The 19,264-nt window shown below is 37.7% G+C and overlaps 1 protein-coding gene and 1 pseudogene across 6 annotated transcripts in view; one reads left to right on the forward strand and one right to left on the reverse strand.

The window, feature by feature from the left end:
* COBLL1 (cordon-bleu WH2 repeat protein like 1) overlaps window positions 1-19,264 on the forward strand; it is a 161,591-nt gene that overhangs the window by 71,719 nt on the left and 70,608 nt on the right. The gene's annotated exons all lie outside the window — the stretch shown is intronic.
* Window positions 13,256-14,349, reverse strand: LOC132428149 (hypoxanthine-guanine phosphoribosyltransferase pseudogene; annotated as a pseudogene).

The raw sequence follows: 19,264 nt of genomic DNA on the forward strand, positions 1-19,264 counted from the left end.
ACATTAGCTACCTTTCTGTGGAAATGAAACATATGGTAGTTTTGAGGGCCTGGAATAGTATTCTGGGTTGCTTAAATCAGGCAGATGACACAAAATTTACTTTTTAGAATGTGGGTGATTTCCTTTATTTGAAAGGACTGTGGTTTTATCCAGCACAAAGGCATGGTTCTGATGAATTAGTCTTTAGCATACACGTCTCATGGTTTTCTTCAGGTGAGTCAGTGCTTCTTTCAGATGTTGTCCCCAAGAAAGTAACAATAAATTGTATTTATTGGATAGGTTCACACAATGTTGGTTTTTTTCTTTCCAATCTGTCACTCCAAATAGAACTTTAAGATCTCCGATTGTTGTTTCATCAGAGCTGGATGCACACAGTAGGAGACTGAGCAACAGAATGGCATGGGAGAAAGGAGATGGGCTTGGAAATGAACTACCCTGGGTTAAACTTAGATCTGCAGTTCACTCACTGTGACTGAGGACAAGTCAATTCTCCTCTTGGGGATTTGTTCCTCATGCTGTAAAATACAGATAACAGCTACTCACAAGGTTGTTGTTAAGAATTAACCGTAATGCATACATAGCTTCCCGCCCATTGTATCTTAATAGATTGCACTGTTGATGTTATTAATGGGTGCTTTACCAGTGCTCATTGATTGATCAAACTAAAGACACCTAACGAGAAAGGAAGAACAAGGTAACATTTGGGACGTTTTATGTGTAGTTGAGTAAAATGGGACAATAATAAACTATTAATTTTTTGAGTACAGGAACTGATGTATTTTTTTCTGTACCCAAAGCTAGTGTAGGTGCTGAATAAATGCTTGTTGTATGAGAGTGTGTGTGTGGGAAACTAGTGTTTCTTTACCTCCTGGTGCAGAGTTCTTTCTCATGTATCATAACCTTTAACTCTGTATGATTACTCCATTAAGGGAGCTCATTTTAATTAATCTATAATTTCACCTTTTTCACAAACTGAGATATAAAGTACATTCTTACTTGCCGATGATTGCAGGAGAATATATATAAAATAATTTCTTTGGAAGAGTTGACTAACAATGTAAGAAAATATTAGTAAAAGGTAAATGACTTTATGTTAGACAGGAGGAGGAAGAGAAAACTGTTTTAAAGGGCTATAGATGTTAGGAATCCTAGTGGTTGTTTGATTTTTTTTTTTTGGTGGTACGCGGGCCTCTCACTGTCGTGGCCTCTCTGGTTGTGGAGCACAGGCTCCGGACGCGCAGGCTCAGCGGCCATGGCTCACAGGCCCAGCCGCTCCGCGGCATGTGGGATCTTCCCGAACTGGGGCACGAACCCGTGTCCCCTCCATTGGCAGGCGGACTCTCAACCACTGCGCCACCATGGAAGCCCTGTTAGATTATTTTTATACATTGCTTTAAAGACAATCAGATTTTAGTACGATTGGGAATAATTTAGTCCTTGTACAAGTTTTCCTTGTTTTCTGAGAATCAGGGTCAAATGGTGAAAGGAAACTGTCATTTCATACCAAATATATCAAATGTCCTATCCTAGTGTGTTTCTAAGAAATAAGGTTTTTTTTTTTAATTGGGAAAACATTTGAGGACCTGACTCTATGTGTGTGTGTGTGTGTATCTATCTGAAAGAGAGAATTCATTCATTCAACAATATTTTATTAAGCACCTTCTTTGTGCCCAAAATATTCTAGATCCTTCAGGATATAGCACTAAACCAGAGAGTAAAAGTGCCTGGACTCAGTGACCTTTCATTCACTAATCAGAATTCACTAATCTGAACTAATCACTAGTCAGAATTGTGACCATTTAAAGTAAGCCATTGGAACATTACTGTCATTGTATGAAAAGTATAGAGTATGTAAACTGGGATCTCTTTGCTTAGTATACCATTATGTGCTTGCAGTAAATAAAGAAATACCTAAAGATGATTAAGGAAATAGGAAGGCCAGCTCTTTCACAGAGATCTTTATCTCTGTCAGTATTCTTTGTCAATAAATATTATTTGGTTTTCAGTTTCGTTGTGATTTTTTAGTTATGATGGCACAAATAAGATTTTTAATAGATTTTTTACTTCCCTTTACTAAATTATTTTATTTACTTGGGGATTGAAAATAGTCATGAAAGCATTTAATTAATAGGAATGAATTGTTTCTGGGGGAGGGATAAATTGGGAATTTGGGATTAACAGATACATACTGCTCTGTATAAAATAGATGGACTGCAGGGACCTGCTGTGTAGCACAGAGAACAATATTCAGTGTCTTGTGGTGGCCTGTAGTGGAGGGGAATCTGAAGAATGACCTGTGTGTGGTGTGTATGGCTGAGTCACTTTGCTGTACACCTGAAGCACTGTGGGTCAACTACACTTCAATAAGAAAGCAGGGGTGGAAAGAGAAATAAATTGTTTTAGGTAATTCTTCCTTGGATCAAAGGGATTATTTCTACAGAAGGTTAAAAATGATAGTTTCTGGAGAGTTATACTTATGTGTTTATATCTCACTACTGTTTAGATTATTATTCTATTGAGAGAAAAATTAGTACCATTTCTGACATGTTTGATCTGACCCATAGTGTTCTAATTTTTTACTATCTGTCTTATAAAATTCAGCGGAAATTAAGAGACAGCTGGTGTGATTTTTGCTTGGACTGCAGGTGTTTGGATGAACTAACTAAATTGAGTTTTGGGTCACAGTTTCTTAAAAGATTTGTCACTGAATGGATCAGAGTTTTCCAGGAATCTTATGTCTAGTAATACTGTAGAAGCTCTTCAATTTTAGTCAGCTCAGTCACTGGGTCAGGTAAGATTTCGATTCCCTTAGTAAAACATGCCGAATGGCTGTCCTGGCACCATGAACCCCCAAAGCACTAAGCTACTTTCTAGATTGCCTGTACATGCCTCGTGTTCTGTTTTATCAAAAACTTGTTTTGACTGTTTCCTAACCTGTTAAGGCCTGTTTTTCCAGTTACTTATTGTAATAATGTAATTAACCTGAATGTTATAAACACATGATTTGAATTCATTAAGAGAGTTGTCCTATAAAAGCGAAGTTAAATACTTCAGAAAGAATCTGGTGAGCCAGCTACCCTGCCCCTCCAAACAAAAGGTACTATTGAATTATATGTGAATGAGACAACTGAAAGAATGAAATAAAATGCTAAAATCAAGGAATTTGCATTCGAATTGCTTGCAGGTGTCTTGAAATCCTTGGCTTACTTAAAAAAGTTAGAAGCGGAAGGCAAGCCTTTATGTGCTAATTATACAAGAAGTACAAGGTGAAAATTTAGTCAGTGGGCACAGCTGCAAATACAAACATTTCACTCGACATCAATGAATAATTTATCTGTGTATTTTAAGTTAAAATGACTAAGGTTTACTTGAACTTTGATTTCCCACTTTAAGTGGTTTTTAAAGTAACCTACTGATTAGAAATGTTAAAGGATTTTTGTTATATTTGCATTCCTTTTTTATCATTTTCCTAAATATCTATTCTCAAACTGTTTTCTGTAAGATAACATTAATATCTATTCTATTTATATATTTAAAAACTCGATAGATTTTTTTTCTCCAAGTGAAAATTTTAAATATATAAGAAAAATACAGAATACATTTATGCAGTTTTATGTGTGAGTTTAAAAGTACAGTTTGGAACTACACTTTGTTGTATAAGCGATACTTATGGGGGAATCTTATCTTTTCTGGGTTTAGGTAGGAAGCTAGTATATAAGTTAAATGCAGTTATGCTGTGTTTCCATTACACCAACTACCTCTTCCTTTGTTAGATATGTTAGTCTATTCAATGATTGTTACTTTGTATCTTGTCTTAAATATATTTAATTATATTATTCATTATATTTATTGTATATTTAATATTTATACTAACCCATTGACCTGTAGTTGAAAGAAGAATGGCTTAATGGAAAAGCAGAATCTTATGGTCCTTGAGCTGTTTTAATTATAATCAAAATGTTTCTTGGATAATCAATTTGTGTCTGAAGCTCTGTTTGGTACAGTCTACATGTGGCTTATAATTCTTGAATATCTATTGGTCTTTCCTGAATATGTGATCATTTTAAATGCCAGTGACTTCAAATAACTTTGAGGAATCATGGCTTTAAACTATTTTCTTGTGCCTGGTGGGAATTGGGAGGAATTGTTACACTGAGTACTAGGGAGAGGCTATATTGGTTTTGTTGTGAAGTCTTCACATGAATGATGTACCAAGAAGGGGTGTGTATAGACTTGCCTGTAAATGTTCATAGCAGCATTATTTACAATAGCCAAAAAGTAGAAACAACCCAATGTCCATCAATTGGTGAATGGAGAAGTAAAATGTTGTATATTCATACAATGGAATTCTGTTGGGTAACAAGAAGTAACAAAGTACAGATACATGGTACAACATGAATGAACCTCAAAAGAATTATAGTCAGTGAAAGAAGTCAGACACAAAAGGACACATATTGTATGATTCCATTTATATGAAGTATCCAAAAAGGCAACTATATAGAGACAGAAAGTTGGTTAGTGATTGCCTAGGGCTTGAGATGGGTTAGAGTGAGGGCAAAGATATTAGAAAGAAAAATGATGATCTTTGCGTACCTGAAGCACTTACTAGGAATAGTAGAGTGGAAGAAGTAATAAGGACTTTTGTTTTTAAATATATCTTCTGTGCCATTATTGTACCTAACAGAATTAATAGTTCCTTTTGCATGTCATCCAACACCCAGTTTTTATTTAAATTTCTCTAACAGTCTCTTTGTCCAAATTGGATTGAGTTTCACACATTACTTTGGTGGTTTTGTCACTTAAATCTCTCATTCTATATCAGTTCTTACCCCCGCCCCCATCTTTTTCCCCACATTTTCAATTTGTTAGAGAAACTGAATTGTAGACTATCCACATTCTAGATTTTGCTAATTATTATGTTTGGTAATTATTAAACAGTTGAACTATTTGAGCATAATCAGAAAATGACTAATTCTTCATCCAAAAGAATTAATTTTCCACAGAGCTGAGAGCAAGTAAGCTAGCATTTAGGAGCCTGTAGCAACTGTTTAAGATAGAAATCAGCAGTCTTTCAGAAATTAGCAGCCTTAGGTGTTCTAAGACTTGATTTATTCTGTTATATTGCTACATTTCTCCTGGTAATAAGATGGATGGAAGACAGTGGGAAACTGTGAATCATTCTCCCTGAGGAAAGGTGAAAGGGGCCTAACAGGTGGTTGGCACAAAGAACCCCCCCCCCCCAACGTAAAAGCAAAAACCATGGGTCCGGGGTTTGAAAGTTGTGCCACTTAGTGAGGGAATAATTGAAGGAAGTCTTGGCAGAATTCTTGGGTTTTAATTCTTATTTTGTTGTATATGAAGTAATGTCTAGGTTGATCTTTTACTGCTTTATTTTCCAACAAAAGAAATTTTAGATCAAATGCCTTAATGCTTATATATGTGTGTGTAGTTTGCCAACAGTAGTGATTTTACCTGGAAGCATAGGTAAGGACCTTTTATAGACATTTAAAAATGTGACCTTTTTCTTATTGAGAATATGTTTTCCCTACCTGCCTTTGTTTTAATAACATGTTTTTTTAAAATATCAGCATTTTCACTTCTGTATTGATATAACAGATTTGTGTTATGAATAATGGTATTTGTGTTTTTAAAATAGATCATTTGTATGTCTTTCACTGAGTCTATAAATGAGAACCTCTTGGCTCAGTAAGATAGTCTGTGAATGAGGTTCTGTGTAGGTAGGACTTCTTTATTATTAGCCATTAAATAGAACAATACATATTGATGGAAATCATTGGTGGAGATCATTGTGGAGATCATCATTCTAATACCTTTGCCTTTATTTTAGTCCAGTGGGTCTCAAACTGTAATGTGCTGGACCACTAGTTTATATCACCTGGACCCCATATGCAGATTCTATTTAAAAAGGTACAACATGGGGCCACCCAAGCAGATCTGTATTAGAAACAAGTTCCGTAGCTGATTCTAATGCTCACTGAATTTTGAGAATCACTACCTTAGAAATATTTTTATTGTGTTTTACTTTTAAATAGTTTGACTTGGAAGAAATTGCAGAAATAGTGCAGAGGTTTCCCTGTGCCTTCCTCCAAGCTTTCCCCAATAATAATGTCTTACATAACCATAGTACATTATCAAAACCAGGGAAGTGACTTTGGTACAATACTGTTAAGTTAGGTACAGACCTTATTTAGATTTCATCAGCTTTTACATGCATTCTTTATTATTTTTAAAAATTTGTCTTGATTTATAATTCTATGAAATTTTATTACATGTGTAGATTCGCATGACATTCCACAATCAGAATACAGAACTGTTGCATCACCATAAAGGAACTCCCTCACGTTACTCTTTTTTTTAAAAAAAATAAATTTATTTATTTTATTTTTGGCTGTGTTGGGTCTTCACTGCTGCGCGTGGGCTTTCTCTAGTTGCGGCGAGCGGGGGCTCCTCTTCGTTGTGGTGCATGGGCTTCTCATTGCAGTGGCTTTTCTTGATGCGGAGCATGGGCTCTAGGCGCGAGGGCTTCAGTAGTTGTGGCACGCGGGCTCAGTAGTTGTGGCTCACGGGCTCTGGAGCGCAGGCTCAGTAGTTGTGACGCATGGGCTTAGTTGCTCCATGGCATGTGGGATCTTCCGGGACCAGGGCTCGAACCCGTGTCCCCTGCATTGGCAGGCAGGTTCTTAACCACTGCACCACCAGGGAAGCCCCCTTATGTTACTCTTAATAGTTACACCTTGCCTCCAATCCTGGCAGCCAGTGATCTGTTTTCTATGACCGTAAGTCTGTCACTTTGGGACTCACATAAATAGAACCATACGGTATGTAACCTTTTGAGACTGGCTTTTTCACTCAGCATAATGCCCTTGAGATTATCCAAGATGTTGAGTGTATCAAGGCTTGCTTTTTTATTGCTGAGTAGTATTCCATTGTATGGATGTATCACAGTTTGTTTATTCATTCTCACGTTGGAGTACATTTGGGCCGTTCCCTGTTTGGGTATGTTATGAGGAGAGCTGCAATAAACATTGACATACAGGTTTTATGCAAACTAAGTTTTTGTTTCTCTCATGTAAATGCCTAGGAATAGATTGCTGGGTCATATGGTATGAGTTTGTAGCTTCATATTACGCTGCCAAACCATTTCCCGAAGTGGCTGTGCCATTTTGCACTCACCTTGTTCAAGTCACCTATGAGAGATCTAGTTTCTCCACATTCTTGTCTGTACTTGATAGTTTCAGTAGTTTTAATTTAGGTGCATAGTGGTATTTCATCATAGCTTTAATTTGCATTTCCCTAAATGGATAATAATGTTGAGAATCTTTTCATGTGCCTCTTTCTCACATCCTCTTTGGTAAAGTGTTCAAACCTTTGCCCATTTTATGATTGGATTCTTTGTTTTCTTACTATCACGTTTCGAGAGCTCTGTCTATATTCTGGATATAAGTCTTTTTGTTGGCTATGTGACTTACAAATATTTTCTCCCAGTCTGTGGCTTGTCTTTTTAGGTTCATAACTGGGTCTTTCACAAAGCAAAAATTTTACTTTTTGATGAAGTTTAGTTTCTTGATATTTTAAAAATCTTATGGATTGTGTCTTTGATGTCATGTCTGAGATTCGTTTGCCTAAGCCTTAGTCCCAAGGATTTTCTCCTACATTTTGATCTAAACATTTTATAATTTTATGTTCTACATTTAGATCAACTTTAGGTTAATTTTTGTATAAGGTGCTACTTTAGCTTTTAATATTTCTAAACTGTGAGACACTATTTCCAAGTAGTTTTTCTAGCCAGTGTTTGACAAAACTTGTAGCTGGGAAACTTAACTTGGAAAATCCATTCCAAGGACTTTTCTTTATCAGTATGCAGTGAATGTTATGCCTTTGAATACGGTTTATGCCAACACACACTACTCCTCAACATGGATTTAAAACTTTAACAGAGACTGATGACTAAATGCTGTTTAGTATTTACCAAAGTACATATTTGAGAGTAGATTATTGAGATTGTGACTTGAAAGCAACTTCTGCTTTCATTTTATGGTTGGTTAATCTACCAGTGTGCTTGCTTGGCTGACATATACATTCCCACTGTTTAACATGCATATGTGCATATATTTTAACAATTATAACATCCACATTTCAGTTCCTTACCTAGCGTGCTTTTGAAAATTGAAAAAACATTCCAACTAAGAACTTTTTTTTTTTTTAAAGTCAGTGTTTGTAGAGCAGTTTTAGGTTCACATTAGAACTCAGCAGAAGATACAGGTTTCCCATAGACCCCTGTCCCCACACATGCACAGCCTCCCCCATTGTCAGTATTCCTCACCAGAGTGGTACAGTTGTCACAGCTGAACCTACACTGACACATCATAATCACCCGAAGTCTATAGTTCACATTAGTAATCACTCTTGATGTACATTCTACAGGTTTTGACAAAAACATAATGACATGTATTCATCTTTATAGTATCATGTAGGGTATTTTCACTGCTCTAAAAATGCTCTGTTCATCTCTGTTCATCTCTCCCCACAACTCCTGGCAACCACTCGTCTTTTTTATTGTCTCCATATTTTTGCCTTTTCCAGAATGTAATATAGTTGGAATTATACAATATGCAGCCTTTTCAGACTGGCTCTTTGCATTTAGTAATATGAAATTAAGACTCCTCCATGTTTTTTAATGACAGCAGCTCATTTCTTTTTTAGTGGAAAAAATGGAAATAATGGGATAATATTCCATTGTCTGAACATACCATAGTTTATTTGTCCATTGGCCTACTGAAGGACATCTAGGTTGCAAACTAAGAACATTTTAACTTCCTTTTAGAGAAGAAAATTTCTTTTTTTACATTTACTATTCTGTTGTTTCAGAGAACATAATAAGTAAAACAAGTCTATTGTGGATGATTTTTTCATCTTAAATTTCATAAGTATTTAACCTCTTTTGAAAAAGTGGAAATATAACTTTATAGGGCTTTTTATACTTAATTTTTATATGACAAAGAAAAAAGAAGCCCAAAAAGTTTGGCATAGTCCTCTCTCCCCATGTTTTTTTAATCATTTTTGAATTTTTAAATTGTAGTGTCAAGCACATTTTTTATTTACCTTTTCAGACTAACTTCCATAAACGGCACTAACTCTTCCATATATCAGTACATTGCCTGCAAGGCAACAAATATGAAGTTCAAAGGAAGCTTTCAGTAGATGATGCTGAGCCCAGTTGCTACTGACATGTATTACCTACTGAGCAGAAGCCTATGCACAGAGTGAATGGGGCATCAAGTGAGCACTGGGTCATGGTTTTGAAGTTCCAGTTTGTTTTGGAGAAAAATTACTTGCTAATCTCTATAAATGTTTAAGAATTTAATAAGATACTAATTTTTTTAAAAAAGGATAACACTTGTTAGGGGATTATCTATGTAAAACACTTGCACAGTTCCTGGAACTAGATAGGCATTCAGTTAAGTTAGTTTTTGTAGGGTCCATTTAGGATATCTTTGAAATTGTTTGCTTGGACTTATTTCATTTTTAAGCTACTGGTATTAGAGGACCTCATGTGGTATTTCTTTAATCTACCCAGATTCTTTCTATAGCACTGAGAACACAGTGGGTGCCCAATAATATGGTTGACTGTCTTGTGACTCATTGTTTACATTGCTTTCAAGCCTGTTTTTCAACTTTGCTTATTTGTTTTGATGAAGTTTTTATCTCCTCCTTGATACGCCCTTTTCTACTGAAGGCTTTTCTCATCTCTCTTCTTGTTGATGTTTGACTTTCTTAACTGTGCATAAAATAAACATCCCACATAAGATATTTAGGAAAACCCTGAGACAAGCTGAAATTGCAGCAACATTTATGGGACAGATATGAGAAATTTAATATTTAATTTTAAATGTATAGATACACTTTCCTACTCTATATCTTTGTGTGGGGTTTCCTCGAGTGTGTATATATATGTGAAAATGTATTCACTTATATTTGTACATTTTTCTGTGTATAAATTGTAACTCAGTGAAAAATATCAAGAGAAATTTATGTTTTCCTTCCTTCCATAAGGACCTTCCTTCTTAGAGAAAAGGAAGCAAAAATATAATGGGGTGGCTCAAGATGGCGGAATAGAAGGACATGCGCTCACTCCCTCTTGTGAGAGCACCAGAATCACAGCTAACTGCTGAACCATCATCCACAGGAAGACACTGGAACTCACCAAAAAAGATACCCTACATCCAAAGACAAAGAGACTGCAATGAGACTGTAGGAGGGGCGCAATCACAGTAAAATCAAATCCCATAACCTCTGAGTGGGTGACTCACAAACTGGAGAACAATTATACCACAGAAGTTCACCCACTGGAGTGAAGGTTCTGAGCCCCACATCAGGCTTCCCAACCTGCGGGTCTGGCAATGGGAGGAGGAGTTCCCAGAGAATCATCACTTGAAGGCTAGTGGGATTAGTTTGCAGGACTTTGACAGGACTGAGGGAAACAGAGACTCTATTCTTGGAGGGCACGCACAAAGTAGTGTGTGCATCGGGACCCAGGGGAAGGAGCAGTGACCCCATAGGAGACTGAACCAGGCCTACCTGTTAGTGTTGGAAGGTCTCCTGCAGAGGTGGGAGCTGGGGACAAGGACACTGGCAGCAGAAGTTCTGGGAAGTATTCCTTGGCGTGAGCCCTCCCAGAGTCCGCCATTAGCCCCACCAAAGAGCCTGTAGCCTCCAGTGCTGGGTCGCCTCAGGCCAAACAACCAATAGGGAGAGAAGTCAGGCCCACCCATCAGCAGACAAGCAGATTAAAGTTTTACTGAGCTCTGGGCACCAGAGCAACACCCAGCTCTACCCACCACCAGTCCATCCCATCAGGAAACTTGCACAAGCCTCTTAGATAACCTCATCCACCAGAGGACAGACAGCAAAAGCAAGAAGACCTACAATCCTGCAGCCTGTGGAACAAAAACTACATTCACAGAAAAACAGACAAAATGAAAAGGCAGAAGGCTATGTAGCAGATGAAGGAACAAGATAAAACCACAGAAAAACAACTAAATGAAGTGGAGATTTGCAACCTTCCAGAAAAAGAATTCAGAATAATGATAGTGGAGATGATCCAGGACCTTGGAAAAAGAATGGAGGCAAAGATCGAGAAGATGCAAGAAATGTTTAACAAAGACCTAGAAGAATTAATTGTTCAGAGATGAACAATACAATAACTGAAATGAAAAATACACTAGAAAGAATCAATAGCAGAATAACTGAGGCAGAAGAATGGATAAGTGACCTGGAAGACAGAATGGTGGAATTTACTGCCGTGGAACAGAAAAAAGAATGAAAAGAAATGAAGACAGCCTAAGAGACCTCTGGGACAACATTAAGCACACCAACATTCGCATTATAGGGGTCCCAGAAAGAGAAGACAGAGAGAGAAAGAACCCGAGAAAATATTTGAAGAGATTATAGTTGAAAACTTCCCTAACATGGGAAAGGAAATAGCCACCCAAGTCCAGGAAGCACAGACAGTCCCAGGCAGGATAAACCCAAGGAGAAACATGCCGAGACACGTAGTAATCAAATTGACAGAAATTAAAGACAAAGAAAAATTATTAAAACTAGCAAGGGAAAAACGACAAATAACATACAAGGGAACTCCCATAACATTAACAACTGATTTCTCAGCAGAAATTTTATAAGCCAGAAGGGAGTGGCATGATATATTTAAAGTGATGAAAGGGAAGAATCTACAACCAAGATTATTCTACCTGGCAAGGATCTCATTCAGATTTGATGGAGAAATCAAAAGCTTTACAGACAAGCAAAGGCTAAGAGAATTCAGCACCACCAAACCAGCTCTACAACAAATGCTAAAGGAAATTCTCTAAGTGGGAAACACAAGAGAAGAAAAGGACCTACAAAAACAAACCCAAAACAATTAAGAAAATGGTAATAGGAACATATGTATCGATAATTACCGTAAACATGAATGGATTAAATGCTCCAACCAAAAGACACAGGCTGGTTGAATGTATACAAAAACAAGACTGCTATATATGCTGTCTACAAGAGACCCACTTCAGACCTTGGGACACATATAGACTGAAATTGAGGAGATGGAAAAAGATATTCCATGAAAATGGAAATCAAAAGAAAGCTGGAGTAGCAATACTCATATCAGATAAAATAGACTTTAAAATAAAGAACGTTACAAGAGACAAAGAAGGACACTACATAATGATCAAGTGATCAATTCAGGAAGAAGAAATAACAATTATAAATATATATGCACCTAATATAGGAGCACCTCAATACATAAGGCAAATGCTAACAGCTCTAAAAGAGGAAATTGACAGTAACACAATAACAGTGGGGGACTTTAACACCTCACACCAATGGACAGATCATCCAGACAGAAAATTAATAAGGAAACACAAGCTTTAAATGACACAATAGACCAGATAGATTTAATTGATATTTATAGGACATTCCATCCAAAAACAGCAGATTACACTTTCTTCTCAAATGCACATGGAACAGTCTCCAGGAGAGATCACATCTTTCTTTTTTATCTTTTAAAGAGACAGCCTTGGGCTTCCCTGGTGGCTCAGTGGTTGAGAACCTGCCTGCCAATGCAGGGGACACGGGTTCGAGCCCTGGTCTGGGAGGATCCCACATGCCGCGGAGCAACTGGGCCCGTGAGCCACAACTGCTGAGCCTGTGCGTCTGGAGCTTGTGCTACGCAGCAAGAGAGGCCACGACAGTGAGAGGCCCGCGCACCGCGATGAAGAGTGGCCTCTGCTCGCCGCAACTAGAGAAAGCCCTCTCACAGAAACGGAGACCCAACACAGCCAAAAATAAATAACTTAATTAATTTAAAAAAAAATAAATAAAGAGACAGCCTTTATTTAAGCATTTTTACATTGAAGACTTCAAAAAGTGGTAGGTTTTTAGAACTTATTTACCTGTATTTAAAAGGAACTGTTGACAAAGATTTGCCAGAAATAATCTGAACAAGTGGGAAAATGCAGTTAATACTACTGAAACCTACTAAAATAACTCCAGGACATATGGTTTATCCAACATAAGGATACCTCTCAATGCTGTCACTGACATGAAACTGACTGCTTCTTTTCTAAACACACAGTGGTTTAATTAACAATATTCAGTCACTTCTGTTCTTTCCTGAATATATAAAAATTAAAATACCAGTTAAAAAACTAATATGTTCTTCTCTGTCAATGTTTCTTACAGGTACAATTTCAATATTTTCATTCAGTAGTGGTGTGGTTTAAGAGATTTTTCATTCACACGTCAAACAACAATCCACCCAAAGGGAACTGATAGTCTACAGGCTCCTAGTGCAAATAAAGAGTTCAGGAATGCAGCAACTGGCCTTTCTAAAATGCAAAACGGATAAAATTCTTAGAAGATACATGCAATAAGCTCTACTAAGTAGCTGGCCACAGAACTAGAACATCTGATCATTTTCCTGGTGATTTCAATGGGACTACAGATATTTCCAAACTCAACTTGAACTCTCATCTTAGGCTTTGTATTTTGCTTTTCCAGTTTTGCTAATGACACAAACATGATTCAGATCCCTGAAGTATTCATTACAGTCAAGGGCATATCCTACAACAAACTTGTCTGGAATTTCAAATCCAGCAAAGTCTGGTTTATATCCAACACTTTGAGGGGTCCTTTTCACCAGCCAGCTTGCAACCTTGACCAGCTTTGGATTATGCTGCTTGACCAAGGAAAGCAAGGTTTGCACTGTTTTGCCAGTGTCAATTATATCTTCAACAATCAAGACATTCTTTCCAGTGAAAGTTGAGAGATCATCTTCACCAATTACTTCTATGTCACCTGTTGACTGGTCATTACAATAGCTCTTCAGTCTGATAAAATCTACAGTCACAGGTATAGATCTATCACTATTTCTGTTTAGTGCTTTGATGTAATCCAGCAGGTCAGCAAAGAATTTATAGCCCCCCTTGAGCACACAGAGGGCCACGATGTGATGGCCTCCCATCTCTTTCATCACATCTTGAGCCAGCCATTTGGTCCTGTCCATAATTAGTCCATGAGGAATAAACACCTTTTCCAAGTCCTCAGCATAATGATTAGGTATACAAAATAAATCTAGGTCATAACCTGGTTCATCATCACTAATCATGATGCTGGGGCTGTGGGTCACCATAACAGAGCTGGCTGGTGTGCGGGCTGAGGGAAGACTGGGGAGGAGGAAGCCAACAGCAGGGCCAAGCAGGAGGCGGCACCACATGGGAAAGCCCAGGATAGATCACATCTTGGGTCACAAATCAAGCCTTGGTATATTTATGAAAATTGAAATCCTATCAGGCATCTTTTCCAACCACAATGCTGTGAGATTAGAAATCAATTACAGGGGAAAACCGGTAAAAAACATAAACACATGGAGGCTAAACAGTAAGTTACTATATAACCAAGAGATCACTGAAGAAATCAAAGAGGAAATCAAAAAATACCTGGAGACAAATGACAATGAAAACATGACGATCCAAAACCTATGGAATGCAGCAAAAGCAGTTCTAAGAGGGAAGTTTATAGCAATACAAGCCTACCTCAAGAAATAAGAAAAATCTCAAACAATCTAACCTTACACCTAAAGGAACAAGAGAAAGACGAACAAAACCCAAAGTTAGTAGAAGGAAAGAAATCATGAAGATCAGAGCAGAAATAAATGAAATAGAAACAAAACAATAGCAAAGATCAATAAAACTAAAAGCTGGTTCTTTGAGAAGATAATCAAAATTGATAAACCATTAGCCAGATTCATCAAGAAAAAGAGAGAGGACTCAAATCAATAAAATTAGAAATGAAAAAGGAGAAGTTACAAAGGACACCACAGAAATAGAAAACATCGTAAGAGACTACTACAAGAAACTCTATGCCAATAAATTGGACAACCTAGAAGAAATGGACAAATGCTTAGAAAGGTATAACATTCCAAGACTGAACCAGGAAGAAATAGAAAATATGAACAGACCAATCACAAGTAATGAAATTGAAACTGTGATTAAAAATCTTCCAAAAAACAAAAGTCCAGGACCAGATGGCTTCACAGGTGAATTCTATCAAACATTTAGAGAAGGGCTAACACCCATCCTTCTCAAACTCTTCCAAAAAATTGCGGAGGAAGGAACACTTCCAAACTCATTCTACGAGGCCACCATCACCCTGATACCAAAACTAGACAAAGATATTGCAAAAAAAGAAAATTACAGATCAATATCAGTGATGAATATAGATGCAAAAATCCTCAACAAAATACTAGCAAGCAGAATCCAAATGTGATACACAATATTAACAAATTGAAGAATAAAACTCATGTGATCATCTCAATAGATGCAGAAAAAGCTTCTGACAAAGTTCAGCACCCATTTATGATAAAAACTCCAGAAAGTGGGCATAGAGGGAACCTACCTCGACATAATAAAGGCCATATATGACAAACCCACAGCCAACATCATTCTCAAAGGTGAAAAACTGAAAGTATTTCCTCTAAGATCAGGAAGAGGACAAGGATGTCCACTCTCACCACTATTACTTAACATAGTTTTGGAAGTCCTAGCCACGGCAATCAGAGAAGAAAAAGAAATAAAAGGAATCAAAATTGGAGAAGAAGAAGTAAAACTGTTACTGTTTGCAGGTGACATGATATTTTACACAGATAATCCTAAAGATGCCACCAGAAAACTATTAGAGCTAATCAATGAATTTGGTAAAGTTGCAGGATACAAAATTCATGCACTGAAATCTCTTGCATTCCTATACACTAACAGCAAAAGATCAGAAAGAAATTAAGAAAACAATCCCATTCTCCGTTGCAACAAAAAGAATAAAATACCTAGGAATAAACCTACCTAAGGAGACAAAAGACCTGTATGCAGAAAACTATAAGACACTGATGAAAGAAATCAAAGATGACACAAACAGATGGAGACATATACCATGTTCTTGTATTGGAAGAATCAATATTGTGAAAATGACTATACTATCCAAAGCAATCTACAGATTCAATGCAATCCCTATCTAATTACCAGTAGCATTTTTTACAGAACTAGAACAAAAAATCTTAAAATTTGTGTGGAGACCCAAGAGACCCTGAGTAGCCAAAGCAGTCTTGAGGGAAAAAAACGGAGCTAGAGGAATCAGACTCCCTGACTTCAGACTCTACTACAAAGCTCCAGTAATCAAGACAATATGGTACTGGCACAAAAATAGACATATAGTTCCATGGAACAGGATAGAAAGTCCGGAGACAAACCCATGCACCTATAGTCAAATAATCTATGACAAAGGAAGCAAGGATATACAATGGAGAAAAGACAGCCTCTTCAATAAGTGGTGCTGGGAAAACTGGACAGGTACATGTAAAAATATGAGATTAGAACACTCCCTAACACCATACACAAAAATAAACTCAAAATGGATTAGAGACCTAAATATAAGACTGGACACTATAAAACTCTTAGAGGAAAACATACGAAGAACACTCTTGGACATAAATCACAACAAGATCTTTTTTGACCCACTTCCTAGAGTAATGGAAATAAAAACAAAAATAAACAAATGGGACCTAATGAAACTTGAAAGCTTTTGCACAGCAAAGGAGATTATAAACAAGACAAAAAGACCACCCTCAGAATGGGAGAAGATATTTGCAAACAAATCAACGGACAAAGGATTAATCTCCAAAATATATAAATAGCTCATGCAGCTCAATAGTAAAAAAACAAACAACCCAATCAAAAAATGGGCAGAAGATCTAAACAGACATTTCTCCAAAGAAGACATACAGATGACCAAGAAGCACATGAAAAGATGCTCAACATCACTAATTATTAGAGAAATGCAGATCAAAACTACAATGAGGTACCACCTCACACCAGTTAGAATGGGCATTATCAGAAAATCTACAAACAACAAATGCTGGAGAGGGTGTGGAGAAAAGTGAACCCTCTTGCACTGTTGGTGGGAATGTAAATTGATACAGCCACTATGGAGAACAGTACGGAGATTCCTTAAAAAACTAAAAATATGGCCCAGTAATCCCACTACTGGGCATATACCCAGAGAAAGCCATAATTCAAAAAGACACATGCACCCCAATGTTCATTGCAGCACTATTTACAGTAGCCAGGTCATGGAAGCAACATAAATGCCCATCAAAAGATGAATGAATAAAGAAGAAATGGTACATATATTTAATGGAATATTACTCTGCCATAAAAAGGAACGCAATTGGGTCATTTTTAGAAATGTTGATGGACCTAGAGACTGTCATACAGAGTGAAGTAAGTCAGAAAGAGAGAAACAGATATCGTATATTAACACATATATGTGGAATCTAGAAAAATGGTACAGTTGAACTGGTTTGCAAGGCAGAAATAGAGACAGAGATGTAGAGAACAAACGTATGGACAACAAGGGGGGGAAGCGGGGGGCGGGGTGGGATGAATTGGGAGATTCGGGTTGACATATACACACTAATATGTATAAAATAGATTAATAAGAACCTGCTTATAAAGAGATAAATAAAATTTAAAAAAAGAAGCAATGCGATGTTTGTAAAAATGCTAACCATATAAAGCTAAGTTGGGATGTAAAAAAATATATATAATGGGAATTTAAATTTGGAAAAGTTATTATTATACTGTGGGACTACTTTTAAGATTGTTACATTGAGCGATTCTGAGAACTTTCTGAATTTACACGAACTTGATTGACCTAAGTAGCAACCTTCTGGCAGTGTTTCAGACATTACAGAGTTCTTAGGAAAGTAAATCATTAACTCTCATTGAATACCTACTATCTGTCAGGCGTTGTACTAGACTAGTGGTTCTCAAACTTGGCTGCACTTTAGAATTGCTTGGGGAGATTTTAAAATTCCCATAGCCAGTAAATCAGAATTTCCGGGTGTGGGGCCTGAACCTCAGCATTTTATGAAAGTCCTCAGGTGAGTCCATTGTGTAGCCAAATTTGAGCACCACTGGGTGAAGCGTCGGCTGAGATGGGTGGGGCTAGGTGTTGGCCCCCCCTTTTCAGTGGTCGGAGAACCACTATACAAGGAGGACACATTTGATCTGCTGTCTGGATGAGCTGAAGGAGCAGGCAGTTTGAAATTCTGTGGTGAAAACAGTTGGGGCAGAGGGAGCAGCTCTGCAAGTCCCTCAGATGTGAAGGAAGGGAAGGAAGGCCAGTGTGAATTATATAGGGAGTTGCAACTGTGTAAATAGAAGGGAGGTTGGCAGGGGCTGGCTCAGTGATTTCTTAGACGTTAGCATGCATCAGAAGCTCTTGGAGAATTTTGTTGAAGGTGCATTGCAGGGCTTTACCCTCTGTGTTTCTTATTATTTAGGTCCGGGATAGGGCCTGAGAATTTGCATTTCTAACAAGGTCCCAGGTGGTGCTCTGAAATCACACTTTGAGAACCACCAGGCTGGCTCATCTAGGGCTTTGCAAACCAAGAACAGGAATTTGGTTTTATTCTCGATGTGTTGGGAGACCAGTGAAGGGTCAGAGATGTGACGTGGTCTGATTTACATATTTAAAAGATCACTCTTGGGCTTCCCTGGTGGCTCAGTGGTTAAGAATCTGCCTGCCAGTGCAGGAGACACGGGTTCAAGCCCTGCTCCAGGAAGATCCTACGTGCCGCGGAGCAACTAAGCCCGTGCGCCACAACTTCTGAGCCTGCGCTCTAGAGCCCGTGAATCACAACTGCTGAGCCCATGCGCCACAACTACTAGAGCCTGCATGCCTAGAGCCCGTGCTCTGCACCAAGAGAAGCCACCGCAGTGAGAAGCCCGTGACCACAATGAAGAGTAGCCCCCGGTTGTCACAACTAGAGAAAATCCACGTGCAGCACTGAAGACCCAGTGCAGCCAAAAATAAATAAGTAAAAATAAATATATTAAAAAAAAAAAAGATCACTCTTGACTACTGCAGAGAATAATACATTTTAAGGGACAAGAGCCGCAAGCGGGGAGACAAGTCAGGAGGCTGTTGGAACAGTCCAATCAAGAGCTGATAGCTTAATTGCCAGGGTGGTAGCAGAGGAACTGGTGAAAAGTATACAGGTTCAGGATGTGTTTTAGAGCGAAAAGCCCACAAGACTTGAAAATGAATTGGAAATAGGAGATAGGCATAGAGAGGAATTAAAATATGCCTAGAATTTTTGCTTGAGTTAACAAGGTGGTTACTGTGGAGCCATTCC

The sequence above is a fragment of the Delphinus delphis genome, chromosome 7 (genome assembly GCF_949987515.2).
Source record: "Delphinus delphis chromosome 7, mDelDel1.2, whole genome shotgun sequence".
In the NCBI taxonomy this organism is placed as follows: Eukaryota; Metazoa; Chordata; class Mammalia; order Artiodactyla; family Delphinidae; genus Delphinus; species Delphinus delphis.